Source organism: Muntiacus reevesi, chromosome 16 (genome assembly GCF_963930625.1).
Source record: "Muntiacus reevesi chromosome 16, mMunRee1.1, whole genome shotgun sequence".
Lineage (NCBI taxonomy): Eukaryota > Metazoa > Chordata > Mammalia > Artiodactyla > Cervidae > Muntiacus > Muntiacus reevesi.
The window spans coordinates 35076763-35097678 of NC_089264.1; positions in this window are offsets into that span (position 1 = coordinate 35076763).

Sequence of the window (20916 nt, forward strand, 5' to 3'; positions counted from 1 at the left end):
TGCTTTTACATCTAAAGCACATGTCCTTCAGCCTTCTTTTACCTTCTCAAATCATTCCATTCTTTATGGTCTAGATCAAGCCCCAATTCTCCCAAGACTCTCTGCCCTTGCTGACAATAATATTTATGTTTTCAGAAATCCTATAGAAGATTTTGATTCTTGCATCATTTAGAACTTACATGGTATAAATGTGGGAAGACATAAATGGGGCAGAATTGAAGAATGAAAGGACCGAGAGAGGCTTTGCCAATCTGCATGGTCGACTTCCCATAATTTGACCCAATTTTTCTTACATTAAGTGGCAACTACTGCCTAGCTTTTAGATGTAGCCACAATTACCCTCTTTTCTTAAGCTGTAAAGACATTACTCATAAAAGTGATCAAATGGAGCATTAATCAGATTAATGGGTGCTGTGCGAAATACAAAACAGGCAGATCTAGAGTACAACAGGAACCATCATGGGGCAAGGAGGCAAAGAAACTAAGATTGAATTAACTCCAAAATTAAAGAGCTGTATAAAGATGCCATAATTGGTTTATATAAAGTGTTGACAGTATTTTCTGAATTATTGGTTAAAAACACATCTATATGGCAGATAGGCAAAAAGGTTTGCTTCCTTTTTTCTTTCTTTAAATGTTAAAACTGGGCTGAAAGGACAGCCTCTGAAGTATAGTGTTCATTTTTGTTTTGGTAGGTGGAGTTCACTAACCAAAATGACAACAAACACTCAGAAATGGGAACTTACTCTGTGGCATCTGTTCAAACCTCTTAAAACCAGAGATGTTTTCCTGTCTGATGGATAAGCCACCCAAGCACAAATTAAAAGCATATGCTTCATGGTTCTCTGAGAATATTTATAGCTCAGAATATATATTTCCTGATTATCTTTACAGCAGAACCATCTGAATAGGTAGTGAACATTTTGCAATAATTCTATCCCCATTCTAGCAAATTTTGACTTCCCCGTTTTGAAATTAAACTACACGTTTTCTTTCCTCAGCGGAAAAAGTATCTGCAGAAGGAAGTTGAAATATTTTCCATACTACATATGACCTAGTTACATACTCACAAGGTTCAATATATTAACCAAAAACAAGGCAGTTTTAGGTGTATGTTCTTAACTACCTCCCTTGATAAATTAATGTGTTTCAGTATAATCTGTAGTTGAATTAGGTTGAATATGAAGCACAGCAACATTTATAAATTTGATTGGAAAACATTAGGGTTTCCATTGAAGGACATAAATATGCCATTTTGAGTTTATAATTATATTCCCTCAGTATTTATATTTAAGCAATATGCACAGATCAGGTGTTATGGGACTTTAACAAAGAAGCACCATTTTTGCTCTTTGGCTTTGCTGAATTCATATTGTCAAGAAGAGAGCACTTGAAAATGGAAGTTGATAGAAAATAATTTAACAGATATTCCCTATATGTATACAAGAAATGGAAATTTGGGACAGGTTTTAATTTTGCTTGGTGTTTCCAGTAGTCATGTATGGATGTGAGATTTGGACTATAAAGAAAGCTGAGCACCGAAGAATTGATGCTTTTGAACTATGGTGTTGGGGAAGACTCTTGAGAGTCCCTTGGACTACAGGGAGATCCAACCAGTCCATCCTAAAGGAAATCAGTCCTGAATATTCATTGGAAGGACTGATGTTGAAACTGAAACTCCAATATTTTGGCCACCTGATGCAAAGAACTGACTCATTGGAAAAGACCCTGATGCTGGGAAAGACTGAAGGTGGGAGGAGAAGGGGATGACAGAGGATGGATGGCTGGATGACATCACCGACTCTATGGACGTGAATTTGAGTGAACTCCAGGAGCTGGTGATGGACAGGGAAGCCTGGCGTGCTGCAGTCCATGGGGACACAAAGAGTCGGACATGACTGAGTGACTGAACTGAACTGTCATTATTTAATTTTAAACACAGTAAGGGCAGTTTCATTTAGGAATGGACAATGGAAATGACTAATTTACTCAGAAAATGTCAATATCCTAAAAATGAGATAAAACCCTGGACCAGGAGTAGTGAGCACAGAGAAATGAGATCCCACTGAGAGGTGTTGTATCCACATAAAAAATTTGTCCAACTGCTTTGTTTTCTGAAGCGACCTTGGAGTTCCCTTTTTACAAACGAATCATAGTTCCTTATCTTCTTGAAACTTTTATTCTAAGTGACACTTCTTAAATAGGACTCTTCTAAATCTTCTTTTCCTTTCTTAAACCCAACTACCCTCTCTGAATCATTTCCTACCAAATAAAAGATGTAGTAGTAAGACCATTGCTTCTGCCACCCACAGGTAACTTATCAAAATAGGCTCATCCTCAATGTGTTTCACTGAGCCACCACACAAAGTGCCTTCATCACTTTTCCTGAATACAATACAGTTTTAGGGATATTTAGATTATGCCGTTTTTCTGTTTAGTTACCTTTCCCCCTTTTCTGTTTTTGTGACTTTGTTCAAAATGATCATGAGCTCTAAGCAATATTTAACACAGAATCCATTAAAGCAGATTAATGCCTCAGTTAATGATCGAAAGTTATAAATAAACACAGTGCTTTAGACATTTAAAAAGGAAGTTTCATTTTAACATTTGTAAGTCACAGCAGGGCTTATTGAGAAAGTTTCCAACCCTAAAGTAGAATACTGGTGTCATCTTTTTTAAAAATGAGCATTTCAGATCTTTTGTTTGTTGGTTGGTCAGTCACTAAGTCATGTCTGACTCTTTGCAACCTCATGGAATGTAGCCCACCAGGCTCCTCTGTCCATGGGATTCTCCAGGCAAGCATACTAGCGTAGGTTTCCATTTCCTTCTCCAGGGGATCTTCTCAGATCAGGGATCAAACCTGTGTCTCTTGTATCAGCAGGCAGATTCTTTTACCACTGAGCCACCAAAGAAGCCCTTCAAATCTTTTCTCTTTTAGTATGTTAACAAAAAATGATTCAGTGGAAGTGAAAAATTTGGTGAAATCGGGGACATAACGTGGGTGATGGGACCTAGAAAAATTCTAAGGGTACAGATATGACAATAGGGCCCTCAAGCTACCTATGTTAGGGGGAACAGACTGAAACCGTCCACCCTGGCCAGGCACCATAGTAACCATGTGTGTGAGTTATTTTATGACAGGAGGTTCTGCTAAGGAACATGGAACTTTTTTTTTTTTTTTTTGAACTATTAATAATAAGCTACCACCAGCCAGAAAAGCTCAGGAAAGGTCAAAAGGAGATGCCATGTGTCCTACTACCTTCTAGAATCCTTCTTCTTGGAATCTATCTTGTCTGAGCAATGTGTGTGCCGCCAGGAAGGACTCTTGAGTCAGAGATAACCTGCAAACTAACTCAGTTCAGTCGCTCAGTCATGTCTGACTCTTTGGACAGCAGCACGCCAGGCTTAACCTGTCTATCACCAACTCGTGAAGCTTGCTCAAACTCTGGTTCATCGAGTCAGAGATGCCATCCAACCATCTCATTCTCTGTTGTCCCCTTCTCATCCTGCCTTCAATCTTTCCCAGCCTCAGGGTCTTTTCCAGTGAGTCAGTTCCTCGCATCAGGTGGCCAAAGTATTGACGTTTCAGCTTCAGCATCAGTCCTTCCAATGAACATCCAGGACTGATTTCCTTTAGGATTGGCTGGTTTGATCACCTTGAAGTCCAAGGGACTCTCAAGAGTCTTCTGAAGCACCACAGCTCAAAAGCATCAATTCTTTGGCGCTCAACTTTCTTTATTGTCCAACTCTTGCATCCATACATGACTACTGAAAAAACCATAGCTTTGACCAGATGGAACTTTGTTGCCAAAGTAATGTCTCTGCTTTTTAATATGCTGTCTAGGTTGGTCATAGCTCTTCTTCCAAGGAGCAGGCATCTTTTAATTTCACAGCTGCAGTCACCATCTGCAGTGATTTTGGAGCCCAAGAAAGTAAAGTCTCTCGCTGTTTCCATTGTTTCCCCATCTATTTGCCATGAAGTGATGGGACCAGATACTATGATCTTTGTTTTCTGAACGTTCAGTTTTAAGTCAACTTTTTCACTCTCCCTTTCACTTTCATCAAGAGGCTCTTTAGATCTTTCTCGCTTTCTTCCATAAGGGTGGCATCATCTATATATCTGAGGTTATTGATATTTCTCCCAGCAATTTTGATTCCATCTTCTGCTTCATCCAACCCTGCATTTTGCATGATCTACTCTGCATATAAATAAAGCAGGGTGACAATATACAGTCTTGACATACTCCTTTCCCTATTTTGAACCAGTCTGTTGTTCCATGTCTAGTTCTAACTGTTGCTTCTTGACCTGCTTACAGATGTCTCAGGAAGCAGGTGAGGTGGTCTGGTATTCCCATCTCTTTCAGAATTTTCCACAGTTTGTTGTGATTCACACAGTCAAAAGCTTTGGTATAGTCAATAAAGCAGAAGTAGATGTTTTTCTGGAACTCTCTTGCTTTTTCGATGATCTAGCGAATGTTGGCAATTTGATTTCTGGTTCCTCTGCCTTTTCTAAACCCAGCTTGAACATCTGGAAGTTCATGGTTCACATACTGTTGAAGCCTGACTTGGAGAATTTTGAGTATTACTTTGCTAGCATGTGAGATGAGTGCAATTGTGCAGAAGTTTGAACATTCTCTAGCATTGCCTTTCTTTGGGATTGAAATGAAGACTGACCTTTTCCAGTCCTGTGGCCACTGCTGAGTTTTCCAAATTTGCTGGCATATTGAGTGCAGCACCTTAATAGCATCATCCTTTAGGATTTGAAATAGCTCAGCTGGAATTCCATCACCTCCACTAGCTTTGTTCATAGTGATGCTTCCTAAGGCCCACTTGACTTTGCATTCCAGGATGTCTGGCTCTAGGTGAGTGTTCACATCATCATGGTTATCTGGGTCATGAAGATCTTTTTAGTAAATTCTTCTGTGTGTTCCTGCCGCCTCTTCTTCACTGTAAAACCCAAGACTGCGAGTCACCCAGCAGAGCAGTCCTCCAGAGTTTCCTTGCCCTGCTGCTCTCTCTCCGGGCACCCCTTCCCAATAAAGTCTCTTGCTTTGTCAGCGTGTGTGTCAATTCATTTCTGAGTGTTAGACTAGAGCCCCTGTTTGGGCCTTGGAAGGGATCCATCTTCCTACAACACATATACATCACCTAGAGATTTCAGAGACCATTGCTCAACTCTGATATGTCCATCTGTTTCTTCTCATCAGAAAATTAGGTTGTTGTGGAAGGCAGGCCCAAGTTTACTTCTGTCTGGCCTCCTCCATTCTCCATTTCTTTTTAGCCAGCAAGCTCTACTCCAGAGAAGTTCACAGAAAGAATAGCCCTTGAAGTCACCATTTCTTTTATTTCATTGACTCTAAAATGGAGGAATTTCTTATCTGATCTTATTTTTCCAAGAGGTTCTGTCAGGAGTTACTAATAAGAAATCCTTACCAACAGAAAGATTTTAAAGTTTGCTTTACGTGTTGGAATTGCATAGGCTTTGGATTCAAGTTTGTGAATTTCTATCCTGTCTTTGTTCCTAGTAAGCTTTTGATCATAGGCAACTTACTGAATTTGCTCTTATCTCAGTTTATTTATCTATGAAATTGTAATAAAATAATAAATAAGTAATCATTTTTTCCACTATAGACACTAAACTCTAGTTTCCATCTCTTGTTAACTTGTTACTTGTCTTCAGAAAGTATGACTTACTCTGGAACAATTTAGAAGCTAGCGTTAGCAACTTTCCTGAGATAACAAAGCTTTAAAGGTGAAGCTGATATTGGGTCTCAAGATGCAGAGAAGGCATCAGTGTGAATGATTTGGCACCACCTTCTGCCTGTTGCCCATGGACAGTGCTCTCTGCTCATCAGTTAGAACTGAAGACTCTCAGAGATGCCCATTTCGAATCATGACTTCACCTTGGATACTGACAACTTTGTCATATGGCTTCCCACATCTCATTGGCTACACTCTGTTCAAACCATTGTTACTTTGGAGTCTACTATTCTGCTTCTACAGAATTTCTTTCGTTTGGAATGACCCTTCTAAAACTATCTCTAGGTTAATCTCCTTTAGTGTTTTTCTTAATCTATCAAGGCTTCAGATTTGCAAGAATGATAGTGTTCTGTTAGCGATGTTAGTTATGGCAGTGTTGATATATGATCGTAGTAGCTCTGTGAGTGGCTGAGACTTGTGCTGTGCTAAGTCACTTCACTTGTGTCCTACTCTTTGCAACGCTATGGATCTAGCCTGCCAGGCTCCTCTGTCAATGGGGTTCTCCAGGTGTCAATACTGGAGTGGGCTGCCATCTGTCCTCCTCCAGAAGACCTTCCTGACTCAGGGATTGAACCCATGTCTCTTACGTCTCCTGCATTGGCAGGCGGGTACTTTACCACTAGCGCCACCTGCTGAGACTTATGTACCATTTACTGTGTGGCAGATGCATTGAAAATACATGCATTTCCATATATTGAGTTTTTGAATCCTTCCGATAGCCTTTTTAAGAAGATACTACTGTAATTACCTTTTTACAGACAAGGAGACTGCCACAGTTTGTTAGCAATGTGTGCAAGTCTTATAACTAGTAAATGGTGGGGCTGGGATTTGAACCCAGGTAATCTGCTTCCTAATGTCTTACTGTTAGCCTCTATGATGTACAACTTCTTTATTAATAATGACAAATACTGTTTATTTTGTGCTTCCTTTGTGGCTGTCACCATTTTTGAAGTAGTTTTTATGCAATATTTCACTTATTCTTCAAAACAACCCTATGAGGAAAGTTTTTGCTTCTAGTTTTCAGATGAGAAAACTAATATCTTACTCAAGGTCACATAGCTAGGAAATGGGAGACTGGTATTCCCAAAACCATAACCTGAACCTGAGTATAAAATTGTCCCAGGTGTATGCTTCTAACTTCCTCCAGACTGAATGGAAAATTCCATTTAAGTTGTTACTTTTTATAACCTCTCTATAATGTCATATCAGGAAGATGCCTTTAAAATAATCTGAGACCAACAGTTTTTTAAAATTTCAAATGTCTGTTCTTAGTTTATAAGTGGTGAGAAAATACCTTCTGAATAGGGAGGGATTGGTATGCTCATAAATAATTTTGGGGTGTGTGTGGAGAAAGGTGAGTTATGTGTTTTGACTGGAGACTGTGGCAGGGTAATAAATCTTGGAATTATTCAGGAAATAAGCCTGAAGGTAGGACATGGGCAAATCACAGAGGGCCCGGAAGGCCTGATTTGAGTTTTAACTAACTCTATAGACTGTGGGGATTCACTGAAGGCTCTGTGGGGATCCAGTGACTGAGCAGACTTGGGGAGATTCCTGACATGATGGGGGCTGAGGTATAGAAGCATAAGTAGGAAATTAGGTAAAAGGTTAATGCATAGTTTTTGTATATCCACCAAAAGATATGCCTTAGTCTTTACGGTACTACCTTCATAACAGCACCTTTATTCATAAAATCAATAGAGTAGATAATCAATAGCAATAAAAAAGAACAAATTGCTGTTACACACTCTAATATGAAATGAATCTCATAGACAGACACAAGGCTGAGTGAAAGAATCCAGACACAAAAGTGTATCCTGGATTTCAATAACAGAAAGTTCAAGAATAGGGAAAACAAATCTGTGGTGAAAGAAGTCAGAATAGTTACCTCTGTGGAGGCAAAGGGTGTTTATTGACTGGGAAGGGATATGAGTCTTTTCGTGTGTTGGAAATATTTTATCTTTTATCTGGGGTGGGATTACATGGTTTTTACACACATGTACACACATATGTATGAACTGGCATCTTGCTGATATGTAAAAATTCATTGAGTTGCATATTTACCATTTGTGTACTTTATGGTACACATTATAACCCAACAAGAAAATTTTTAAGAAAAGATTATTGCATAGTCCAGTCATCTCTTTTAATACTTTCCAATGGAGAGTTCCAATGGAGAGTTCCATTTATTTTTCTCTAATTATAAAAAAGAAAGTGTATTTCTTCTCTTACTTTAGATTTTCCTCCTGTGATTCACTGAACCAATGGCAAGAGTGGTGGGTTTCAGTGAGAGGTGGAGTAAGGGGAGAAGGCTTCCGAGGTGATGACCAGGAGAAGAGGAAATGAGTCAGCTTCTCTGACCATGATGCAGGGCAGGCTGCTCTATTCAGAGATGGCTTCTCATTCTCTGACGGTGATTTCAACATAGCTTCCCTGTTTTTATTTCCCTCCACCAACCACTGTCTCCTGTGAATGAAAACCAAGCAGGTCACTGTAATTAACCCATTTTCACATAAAATCACCAGGGACTATTTTTTTTTCAAAATGAAAGCTAATTGGTAATTTGTATCTATAGCAAAGTGTTCCAGTTATATACATATATGTTCTTTTTCATATTCTTTCCCATTATGATTTCTTACAGGATATTGAATATAAATATTTTTTATATAAAAATACAAAGGGTTTGTAGTAATTAGACCTTATGAATGCCCACAGTGTGTAAATGGAAAGCAAGATGATTTTCTTGCAGGATTACCTCTATGTAAATTTATGTTTCTGAGATGAAAACATTATTTGTAAACAAGCTGGTACAAGCCAGACTCAGATACATTTACATTTTCTTACAACTAGTGATTTTGAAAATTCTTTCAGGTACATGCATTTTCTGAGCAAATTCAATGTGTAAGATGAGACTCTGTTTTTATGGGGAGCCTGAGAAAAATGGGTGTAGTTCCTGTCTACAAGGAGGATATAGTCCAGCAGAGAAGATTAGACTGGGGCAAAATAGTTGGTTGGGAAGAAAGTACATGCTAACTACCAAGAGAAAAATACAGAGTTCTTGGGAGTTCAGAGACAGATGGTTGAGATTTCAACAAAAAAGGCAGTTAAGAATCTTTGGAGAAGGGAATGATGGTATCTGTAGCCCTATTTCTATGCTACACTTTATAGGATGCTATCACATACTTTCTCACTGAGTCTTTAGGAAAACTCTGTAAGTAGCTGTTGTTCACTTCACGTTCCAGATGAGTAAACTGGGTCATAGAGAGGCAGTGACTTTCCCATATTAGAAGACCCAGGACCTAAACTAAGGTCTCTGACCCCATGGCCCTTCTTCATAAGAGTAGACAATATGCCCTAAAATTAAGAATATGAATACTTGAGCTAAACTAACAGGACTTGAATTGCAGTTCTCTTACTTCCTGGTTTGGAGACTTCTTGCAAATAATTTCATTTTTTAATGCATCCTTTTCTTCATCTGTGAACCAGGGTTAAAAATAAAAATGCACTTCAGTAAGATTAAATGAGTTTATCCATATGAAGCATTTAGAATAGCTCCCATATATATTAACAGTATGAGTGATTGCTACTATTATTTTTTTAGGTTTTTTTTATAAAAATAATATATACTCTATAGAAAACTGGCAAGAGACTTATTAAAGAGTTTGGCACACTTGTTAGAGGCAAGACCAATATATAAAAATCAGTAATATTCTTTTACTCAGCAGTGATCTATTTGAAAACATATTAGAAAAAAAGATACAACTCAAAATAGTGACACAAGCTATAAAGTATTAAGGAACAGACTTAATTAAAGTGTGCAGAATGTTTCTGGAAAACATTTGGAAAATACAGAAAAAGGTCAAGAGGTCAACCCCCTTTCCAGGGGTTGGGGAGGAAAGACATTGTAGATAAAGGGAATATCATGAGTAAAGACAGTGAGTGGTCATTTTTAGGGAATAGTTTGGTACAGGGTGGGATACACACAACAGGGAGTGAGATTAAGGCAGAAAAATCCATTTTGAGTAAGGTCATGGATCGTTTTGAATGTCAGATTAAGAATTTTGCAATTAATTCAAGAGTAGCAGGAAACCTTCACAGACTTAACAAATAGGGATTAGGACTGACCTCAGAAGGATACTTAAGGAGAAAACAATTTAAACAAGAGGCTGGAAATTGCCTAGGGGTTGGGGAAATTTTAAAATGTAATGATTTTAGAATGTGTTAAAAAGGAAAAATGAGCCCTTTAAAAATAATTCTAAACAATAAATCAACCTTTTTCTTTCTTTCTTTCTTTTTTATGTGTTCCCCATCCTTAACCCTGCTCCCACCTCCCTCCCATCCCATCCCCCTGGGTCATCCTAGTGCACCAGCCCTGAGCACCCTGTCTCATGCATCAATCATGCATAAATCAATCTTGATTATATAGCCATATCTGTTTTTAGATTGATGTTGAATCTGAGTAAATCAAATAAGTTGCTACTTGGTTTACCATCTAAATATCTATTTTAGTCAATAGGTAATGGTAAACTTGAGCGTTTACATTTATCTTTGCTTGTTTTGGGAATATGGCAATGTGGTAGTTAAATATTAACATGCTCTATAAGGGAATGTGAATAGTTCTACTAAAAAAATTGTTGGCAAAAGTTGGATCATTTTGGAGGTAGTAAAACTGAGGAATAACATTAATTTTTTATTTAATTGGATGGAATGCAAAAGACAGGGTTACATAATGGCAGAAAGGAGAGGAAAATGAAAACATAGTAAATGACTACTATATGCTCCATCAGCTAACTTAGTCTTGACATCAGTGCTGTAGGGCAGATATTATTATCCCTATTTCTCAGATGAGAAGTTAAATAGACTTGTCAGTTTTCCCTGTCACTATTTTTTTTTATTTTTATTTTTTTCCCTGTCACTGTTTATTAATAATCTAGCTGAGTAAATTACTTAACCTTTTTAAACTTGTTCCCTCACTGATTAAAATGGGAGAATAATAATGTCCAAATCTCAGGGCTAGTGTCTGGATTAAATATAATAAACACACACTAAATCCTTAGTCTAGTACTTGGCTCACAATAGCTAACATCCTGACTTACCACAGGCCAGGCACAGCACTAAGAAATTTAAATTCATTATCTCATTAAATCTTCACACAAACTTTATTGTGGGTACTCAATTGATACTATAATTCTAAGAACTAATTAATTTTATTATTATTTTATTATGGTTCAGAGATATTGTCAAGATCAAGAAATTAACAGGTGGCAAAACTGATATTCAAATTTAGCTTTGAGGGCAAAACCCAGAAACTTTTAAGAATATTCTGCATCAGAAAATAATAGAAATACTAATAAATTCCAAATTTTTTTCTTTATAGATCTGATTTGGATTCTGATGAGAGAATAAGACATTTACTGGGGGTGTTTTGAACATGAAACAGACATCATATATTTCACTATTTCCCTAACGTATATTCTTTTACTAGTAAGGTCAGTTTCTTCCCGTCTCTTGTACACCATATACTTTCAGAGCCAAGAATGAGGCAGGACTAAGAAAGATAAAGGACTTCCTTGGTGGCTCAGTAGCAAAGAATCTGTCTGCCAAGAAGGAGATGTGGGTTTGATCCCTGGGTCACTGACATCCCTGGAGAAGGAAATGGCAACACGCTCCAGTCTTCTTGCTGGGAAAATCCCATGGACAGAGAAGCCTGGCAGTCACAAAGAGCTGGACCCAACTTCGTGACTAAACACCACACCACGCCACTATGGTTGAAGGAAAGTGGGAGTGGGAAGTTTCTCCGGGGAGGAAGGAGAGGAAGCAGAGAGCAAGTGGGATGAGGGAGAAAGACAAGGCAGAAAGACAGACTTGTGACGGCAAGGTAGGGAGAACCAGGCAGTGTGGTGGCTGCAGTGTGCAATGATGTGGGGCAGGACACAAGGCAAGAACCCCATCTGATCCCAGGCTCACTGGGCCCTGGGTTGCACTTTCAGCAGAAGAGGGAAAGTTGGCCCATCTTTCCCTACCCGACTATACTTTCTCTGCTGATCTCTTATCTCCTTTAAGTACACTGTGTTTACTCGTCTAATTAATTGCCACCCCAAACTTGCATAGCTGGATAGTTAGAACCGTTGTCTTCTGACTCATGAAGGAGTGGACCTCATAAACTGGTTGACTTTTCTGGAGCTATTTGTGAGACTGTCTGGTCTGCCTGGAATAATGACTCTTTTCTTTCTTTGTTTCTCACCAGCCAGTGTGGCTTGGGACTTAATAACCAGGCAGAGAACTGAAATTAATATTGGTCAATTTTTAAACCTGAAGGAGGAAAAGGGAGGTAGGAATTTTAAATTGTTAGTTTTTTGTGTGGGCAGCTTACCTGTCTACTTTGGATACAGTTTAGACCAGGGAAGATCTTACCAACAGTTTTAAAACATGAACATAAGAAGGAAAATGCTGCTGCTCTTATGTTATTTTCTCTTTGCACACAGTTAAATTCTGAGATGAGAAGACTTATTTTGCCACTCTGTATCCTTTAAGATATATTCAAAATGAAGTGATGGCTTGTGATTCATTCACTTAAAAAACTCTTGGTTTCTTTTTGTTTTTGGCTGAGTGATCTAAGGTTTTTCAAAATTGTATCACTGGAAGATAGGTTTCTTTTGTGTGTATAGGTGATGTTAGGGAGCTCAGGTGAGATGAGTGTGAAAAAGAAGACAGATTTCTAAGCAAGTGTGCTAGACCAAACTAAGATTCACAACCAACTTATATTCTCTTTTTCCTTAATGCCTTTGAAGAAAAGCTATGTTTTCCCTAAAAGAGAACAATTCTTCCTCTTGCATTGGTAGACCAAGAGCAAAGGAACAACTTGACTATTCTTTCTTTTGGGGAGGACCATTCTTTAGTTCCTTGTTTTTTTCTTTTTCTTTTTTTTTTTTTTTAGGAAAATGTTTATAGGATACAGAACACACACTTTTTTAAAAAAAGAGAGACTGCACTAGAGAGTTAGTGTTAATGAAGATGAACATTTTCTAGTATTGTTTTTGCTGATATATGATAAACACAACATTAATGGACTTGCCATAGCACTGAGTGAATGATTGTATGAACTCCCTCAGCTAACCCTTCCTTTTTAAACATTTAATTTTTTTGCATCTTGTTTAGATTTTTCATTTCTAATTTAAAAAAATACTATCTGTCACTTAATATATATTGCTAATACTTGATTTCATCATATAGCCATATAAATCTTGGCGTGATTTTGGATGGCATCACCAACACAATGAGTTTGAGCAGACTCTGGGAGATAGTGAAAGATAGGGAAATGTGGCATGCTGCAGTCCATGGGGTTGCAAAGACTCAAACGTGACTTAGCGACTGAACAAAAACAACTTGATCATGTTATGTTGATACTGAAACTGAGGTTCTGAGAGAATAAAGGACAGAACTGGTATTTGAACCCTGGGCTTTCTAACCCTGTACCATATGCTGTTACTGGTATGCATACGTGCATGCGTGCTAAGTCACTTCAGTCATGCCCAACTCTGTGCAATTCTATGGACTGTAGCCTGCCAGCCTCCTCTGTTCATGGGAGAATGCTGTTCAGGCAAAATACTGGGCTGAGTTGCCATGCCCTCCAACCAGGGATATTCTGACTCAAGGATTGAACCGTTACTAGTATAGTCTACCCTATTTTCCCCAAGGCAACTATATGTGTATGAAAACGAAAAGTGAAAGTGAAAGTCCCTCAGTCGGGTCTGACTCTTTGCAACCCCACGGGCTGTACAGTCCATGGAATTCTTATGGCTCTACTATGTCTGTATAGTAGAGCCATTAGTGACTATTTGCTCATGATAAAAATAATTCAGAATCTTTTAAGATTAAAAACAACGTAAGTAAACCTATCCAAGATGCCTTCAGGCATCACCTGTTTAAAACTCAAATGGTTCCTACTCCCATCAGACATGGCCATAGGAATCCAGTCATTTTATCAGATTCTTTCTCTCTTACTTTATCTGTTCTGACTGTTGTTGGCCACTTATTTCCCTTAGGTCACCCCTTACCATTGAACTGACTTTCCAGTCTTCTTTTGTTCCCTTATAGATTTTCCACAATTGTGGATGTAAGCTACTTCCTTACTTCCCCAAAGCATAACTATCACCAGGTAGCTGCATTTAGAAAAGCTCTGCAAAAGACTCATGAATTACAGAGGGAAATTAAAATGAAGAAAAGAAAGAAAACCATGAAACTCTGTATTAGATCAAGATATAAGTTCAAGGTACTTGTAACGTCTGTCAGCCTCTCACTATCACTGAAAGTCATTTATTTCTAGGCCGCATCTTCTTGCTGGTGGCAGTCCAGGTGCTATTCCAGATGGCTGTGTCTCAGTTCTCGTGTCCTAGTTTCCTCACTTCCAAGAGAAATGGACTGTGCATGCCAGCCCTCCAGTTATCTTCCTCCTCATCATGATCATTGTTGAATGATGATCAGCCTGCACTGAAGACTGCTTTTTACGTGAATACTTAGAGCTCTCTCTCTCTAACTGAAGGCTGGACATTCAGTTTTGCACAGCTAGAAGACCCATTATGGTTTATGCCAAATTCATTCTTTTCCCCAGGAGAAAGTCTCCCATTGCCCAGAGTAATAGGAAACTACTGCTATAATTAAACATTTTTCCTGCTTTCTTTAAAAGTATAGGAATACTGAGGTCCTAGATCTGAGAATCTCAATACCCAAACACAATGGAAGGTCTGTTTTTCCTTGTTTTTTTAGACAAGGTTAATGCTTTAGGTGTAATACGTTTTGAAATATCGAGGTTATTTTATTTTGGCTGTGAGTAGATTTGATAATTTTCTATTATTTTTAAGTAAAGAGCAAATTATGGTGTGAAATATGATGTGCTAAGGAGGAGATATGAAAAATTTGCTGTCAGTGGGTACCTTGTAGAGGTCTTGTAATTCAATTGCATATGAAACACTGATATTTTCCTGTTGAAATGTTCTGCAAATGATTGCTGTTATATTTCTTTTCTGGATTTGTCAAGAGCTAGTTCACGTAGCTGGTTAGAACACACTACTCTTAAAACAAGTGGATGATTCTTGAGTGAATAAACTTGGTCCTATTAACTGATCAAAGATTCTCCTTAAAAAGCAAATTTTAAAAAATTGATAGTACTGGACTTCCCTGGTGATCCAGTTGTTAAGAACGAGCCTGCCGATAGAGGGGACACAGGTTCAATCCCTGGTCCAGGAAGATTCCACATGCTGAGGAACAGCTAAGTTCATGCACCACACTACTGAGCCTGAATACCCCAGAGCCCATGTGCCGCAGGAAGAGAAGCCAGTGCAATGAGAAGCCCACACACCACAACTAGAGAGTAGCCCCCACTTATTGTAACTCCATAAAGCCCACACACAGCAACAAAGGCCCAGTGCAGCAAAAATAAATAAACAAATAATTTTTTAAAATTGATAGTTCTGTAGTTACACTTCTTGGATTAAAACCAATTGTTTGCTGTCTTCAGTTCAGTTCAGTTGCTCAGTTGTGTCCGACTCTTTGCGACCCCATGGACTGCAACATGCCAGGCATCCCTGTCCATCACCAACTCCCCGAGTTTAACCAAACTCATGTCCATTGAGTAGGTGATGCCATCCAACCATCTTATCCTTTGTCGTCCCCTTCTCCTCCTGCCTTCAATCTTTGCCAGCATCAGGATCTTTTCCATTGAGTCAGTTCTTTGCATCAAGTGGCCAAAGTATTGGAGTTTCAGCTTCAGCATCAGTCCTTCCAATGAATATTCAGGACTGATTTCCTTTAGGATTGACAGGTTGGATCTCCTTGCAGGCAACTATGCGTCAATAAAAACTAATTTTAAATCTTCTTGCAGTTCAAGGGATTCTAAATAGTCTTCGACAAAACCACAGTTCAAAAGCATCAATTCTTCAGCGCCTAGCTTTCTTTATAGTCGAACTCTTACATCTGTACACAACCACTGGAAAAACCATAGCTTTGACTAGACAGACATTTGTTGGCAAATTGATGTCTCTGCTTTTTAATATGCTGTCTAGGTTGGTCATAACTTTCCTTCCAAGGAGTAAGCACCATTTAATTTCATGGCTAAGGTCACCATATGCAGTGATTTTGGAGCCCCCAAAAATAAAGTCTGCCACTGCTTCCACTGTTTCTCCATCTATTTGCCATGAAGTGATGGGACTGGATGCCATGATCTTAGTTTTCTGAATGTTGAGCTTTCAGCCAACTTTTTTACTCTCCACTTTCACTTTCATCAAGAGGCTCTTTAGTTCTTCTTCACCTTCTGCCATAAGGGTGGTATCATCTGCATATCTGAGGCTGTTGATATTTCTCCCAGCAATCTTGATTCCAGCTTCTGCTTCGTCCAGCCCAGTGTTTCTCATGATGTACTCTGCATAAAAGTTAAATAAGCAGAGTGACAAGATGCAGCCTTGACGTACTCCTTTTCCTATTTGGAACCTGTCTGTTGTTCCAAACAGTTCCAGTTCTAACTGTTGCTTCCTGACCTGCATACAGATTTCTCAAGAGGCAGGTCAGGTGGTCTGGTATTCCCATCTCTTTCAGAATTTTCCACAGTTTGTTGTGATTCACACAGTCAAAGGCTTTGGCATACTCAATAAAGCAGAAATAGATGTTACTTAATGTCTCTTCATCTCAATTTTCCAGTTTGCTCATTGACTGTAATAATACCTTCCTCAAAAATTGCTACAAATATTAAATATAATAGCTGTAAGTACTGTAAGTACTTAAAATGACAAGTACTCAAACAATATTGACTGTGATTATTGGTATTAATGATAGTAGAAGTAGTTTAGTAGCTTCATGGATGACAGTCTTGTCATGGAGAAGGGGCTTGCATAACTCAATGAAGCTATGAGTCATGACGTGCAGGGCCACCCAAGATGAACTGGTCATAGTGAAGAGTTCTGACAAAATGTGGTCCTCTGGAGGAGGAAATGGCAAACGAAGTCAATATTATTGCTCTGAGAACCACATGAACAGTATGAAAAGGCAAAATGATATGACACCAATACATGAACCCCCCAGATTAGAAGGTGTCTAGTATGCTACTGGGGAAGAACAGATGGCAATTACTAACAGCTCCAGAAAGAATGAAGTGACTGGGCCAAAGTGGAAATCTGACACTCAGTTGTGGATGTGTCTGGTGGTAAAAGTAAAATCCAATGCTGTAAAGAACAATGCTGCATAGGAACTTGGAATGTTAGGTCCATAAATAAAGGTAAATTGAATGTGGTCAAGCAGAAGATGACAAGAGGAAACATCTTAATAATCAGTAAACTAAAATGGACAGGAATGGGTGAATTTAATTCAGCTGACCATTATATCTATTACTGTGGGCAAGAATTCCTTAGAAGAAGTGGAGTATCCCACATAGTCAACAAAAGAGTCTGAAATCCAGTACCTGGGTGCAGTCTCAAAAATGACAGCATGATCTCAGTTCATTTTCAAGGTAAACTGTTCAGTATCACAGTAATCCAAGTCTATGCCCCAACCGCTAATGTCGAAGATGCTGAAGTTGACCAGTTCTATGAAGATCTACAAGATCTTCTGGAACTATACCAAAAAAGATGTCCTTTTCATCATAGGGAACTGGAATGCAAAAGTAGGAAGTCAAGAGATACCTGGACTAACAGGTAGTTTAGCTTTGGAGTAGAAACTGAAGCAGAGCAAAGGCTAACAGAGTTTTGTCAAGAGGATACACTGGTTATAGCAAGCACCCTCTGCCAACAATACAGGAGACATCTCTAAATGTGGACATCACCAAATGATCAATACTGAAATTCTTTGCAGGTAAAGCTGGAGAAGCTCTTTACAGTCAGCAAAACCAAGATGTGGAGCTGGCTGCGGCTCAGATTATGAGCTCTTTATTGCCAGATTCATACTTACACTGAAGAAAGTATGGAAAACCAGTAGGCCATTCAGGTATGACCTAAGTCAAATCCTTTTTGGTTATACAGTGGAGGTGATTAATAGACTCAAGGGATTAGATCTGGTAGACAGAGTGCCTGAAGGACTCTGGATGGAGGTTTCTAACGTTGTACAGGGGGCAGTGACCAAAACCATTTCAAAGAAAAAGAAATGTAAGAAGGCAAAGTGGTTGTCTGAGGAGGATTTACAAAAAGCTGAGGAAAGAAGAGAAGTGAAAGACAAAGGAGAACAGGAAGGATACACCCAACTGAATGCAGAGGTCCAGAGGATAGAAAGGAGAGATAAGAACACCTTCTTAAGTGAACAGTACAAAGAAGTAGAGGGAAATAATAGAATGGGGAAGACTAGATATCTCTTCAAGAAAATTAGAGATATCAAGGGAATATTTCATGTAAGAATGGGCACAAGAAAAGACAGAAATGGTAAGGACTTAACAGAAGCAGAAGAGATTAATAAGAGGTGACAAGAATACACAGAAGAACTGTACAAAAAAGGTCTTAATGACCTAGATAACCATGATGGTGTGGTCACTCATCTAGAGCCAGACACCCTAGAGTGTGAAGTCAAGTGGGCCTTAGGAAGCATCACTATGAACAAAACTAGTGGAGGTGATGGAATTCCAGCTGAGCTATTTCAAATCCTAAAAGATGATGCTGTGAAAGTGCTGCACTCAATATGCCAACAAATTTGGAAAACTCAGCTGTGACTATGGGGCTGGAAAAGGTCAGTTTTCATACCAATACCAAAGAAGTGCCAAGAATGTTCAAACTATCAGACGATTGTGCTCATTTCACATGCTAGTAAGTTTATGTGCAAAATCCTTCAAGCTAAGCTTCAGTAGTACATGAACCAAGAACTTCCAGATGTACAAGCTGGGTTTAGAAAAGGCAGAGGGACCAGAGATCAAAGCCCAACATTCACTGGAGAATAGAAAAAGCAAGGGAATTCCAGAAAAACATTTACTTGTGCTTCATTGACTACACGGCACCCTTTGACTGTGTAGATCACAACGAACTGTGGAAAACTTCAAGAGATGGGAATACCAGGCCACCTAACTTGTCTCTTGAGAACCCTGTATGCAGGTCAAGTAACAGAACCTTACATGAAACAACTGGTTCAATATTGGGTTAGGAATACGACAAGGCTGTATATTGTGAGCCTGTTTATTTAACTTATATGCAGAGTACCTCATGCAAAATGTCAGGCTGGATGAGTCACAAGCTGGAATCAAAATTGCTGGAAGAAATATCAGCAATCTCAGATATGCAGATGATACCACTCTAATGGCAGAAAATAAATAATAACTAAAGAACCTCTTGATGAGGGTAAAAGAGGGAAATGAAAAAGCTTGTTTAAAACTCAACATTCAAAAAACAAAGATCATGGCATCCAGTCCAACCACTTCATGGCAAATAGATGGGAAAACAGTGGAAACAGGGACAGGTTTTATTTTCTTGGGCTCCAGAGTCACTGCAGACAGTGATTGCAACCATTAAATTAAAAGACACTTGCTCCTTTGAAGGAAAGCTGTGACAAACCTCGACAGTATATTAAAAAGCAGAGACATCACTTTGCCAAGAAAGGTCTATAGAGTCAAAGCTATGGTTTTTCCAGTAGTCATGTACAGATGTGAGAATTAGACCATAAAGAAGGCTGAGCACTGAAGAATTTGATGGTTTCGAAGAGTGTTGCTGGAGAAAACTCTTGAGAGTTCCTTGGACAGCAAGGATGTCAAACCAGGCAATGCTAAAGGAAATCAACCCTGAATATTCATTGAAAGGACTGATCCTGAAGCTTAAGCTCCAGTACTTTGGCCACCTGATGCAAAGAGGTGACTCACTGGAAAAAATCCTGATGCTGGGAAAGACTGAAGGCAAAAGGAAAAGGGGATAGCAGAGGATGAGCTAGTTAGATACCATCACTGACTCAATGGACATGAATTTGAGCAAACTCCAGGAGATAGTGAAAGACAGGAAAGCCTGGCATTCTGTAGTCCATGGGGTCGCAAAGATTTAGACATGACTTTTTGACTGAGCAACAACAAGTAGTAGTTTCAGCTTATAAGTAAGGGTCATTAATTGTTCACTCTCTGGACAAGGATATAAAAGTTGGATGGTTAAATGATATCATATCTAGCAGAGTTAAGATTTTTGAGTCTTCTGGCTTCAAACATTGGTTTTATCAAGCTGTGTGACTTTAGGCAAATTACACAGCCTCTCTATGTAATGACTATGGCACCTACCTCACGGTGTGTTGTGAGGATTCAATGAGTTTATCTGTATAAAGACCTTGCATGATGTCTGGCATAGGCCAAGCCCTGAAACATTAACTCCTTCTCTGTTCATCTTCTTCATTTTATCTTTCTTAGGTTCTTCTTCTTATTACCTGAACTTTACTACTGTGAAGAGTGTGATTATCCTGAAAGGACTGCCTTTTCCAAGGCAGAGAGAGTCATGTAAAACTGCACAGGGCTGAGGAACACTTGCAGGTCAAGAAGTCAAGAAAAGGGTATCTAGTTAAAATTCTTGGAAAAGTATTTCTGTTCAACTGAAAATCACGAGTTTAGGTCAAAGAGCGGTGCTTAAAGAAGGTCCTAGAGGACCTCCCCTGCCTCCCCACAGAAATAGTCAAGGATGTGGCTTATTGCTTCACCTGAAGGGTGGGTTTCCCTGCCCTCCTGGGATGTTGTTAGCTCTGAGTCATAGCTGTGTCACGCTCTCCTGCCAGCTCAATGCCACTTCCTGAGGCTGGTGAGGACTTTCCTACAACAGCTCCTAGGCCTGTCATGACCTTGTATTTTAAAGGGACACCAGAGGGGGTATGACATTGTGAAACAGCTCCAGCCCAGGAAACTGGGGATTTGGCTTCTGGCCCTGACATCAGCCCTGATTTGTCAGTTGACCTTGGGTAAGTCATTATCCTTTTTCTATGTCTGTTTCATTAATTGTAATGTACATAGAATAACATCTACCTTCTGAACTCATGGGATCATTTTAAGATTCCATAACAGCATATTCAGATACTTTCACACATTTAAAACATTTTTATTTGCCTGTATTATAATACAATTTACTGTGATGAAGAAAGCAGAGACTCGAAGATGAAAAGACCTGAAATCTAATTTCACCTCTGTTATTTGCTAACTTTTTGACCTTAAGTCAATCCCTTACTTTCTTTGAG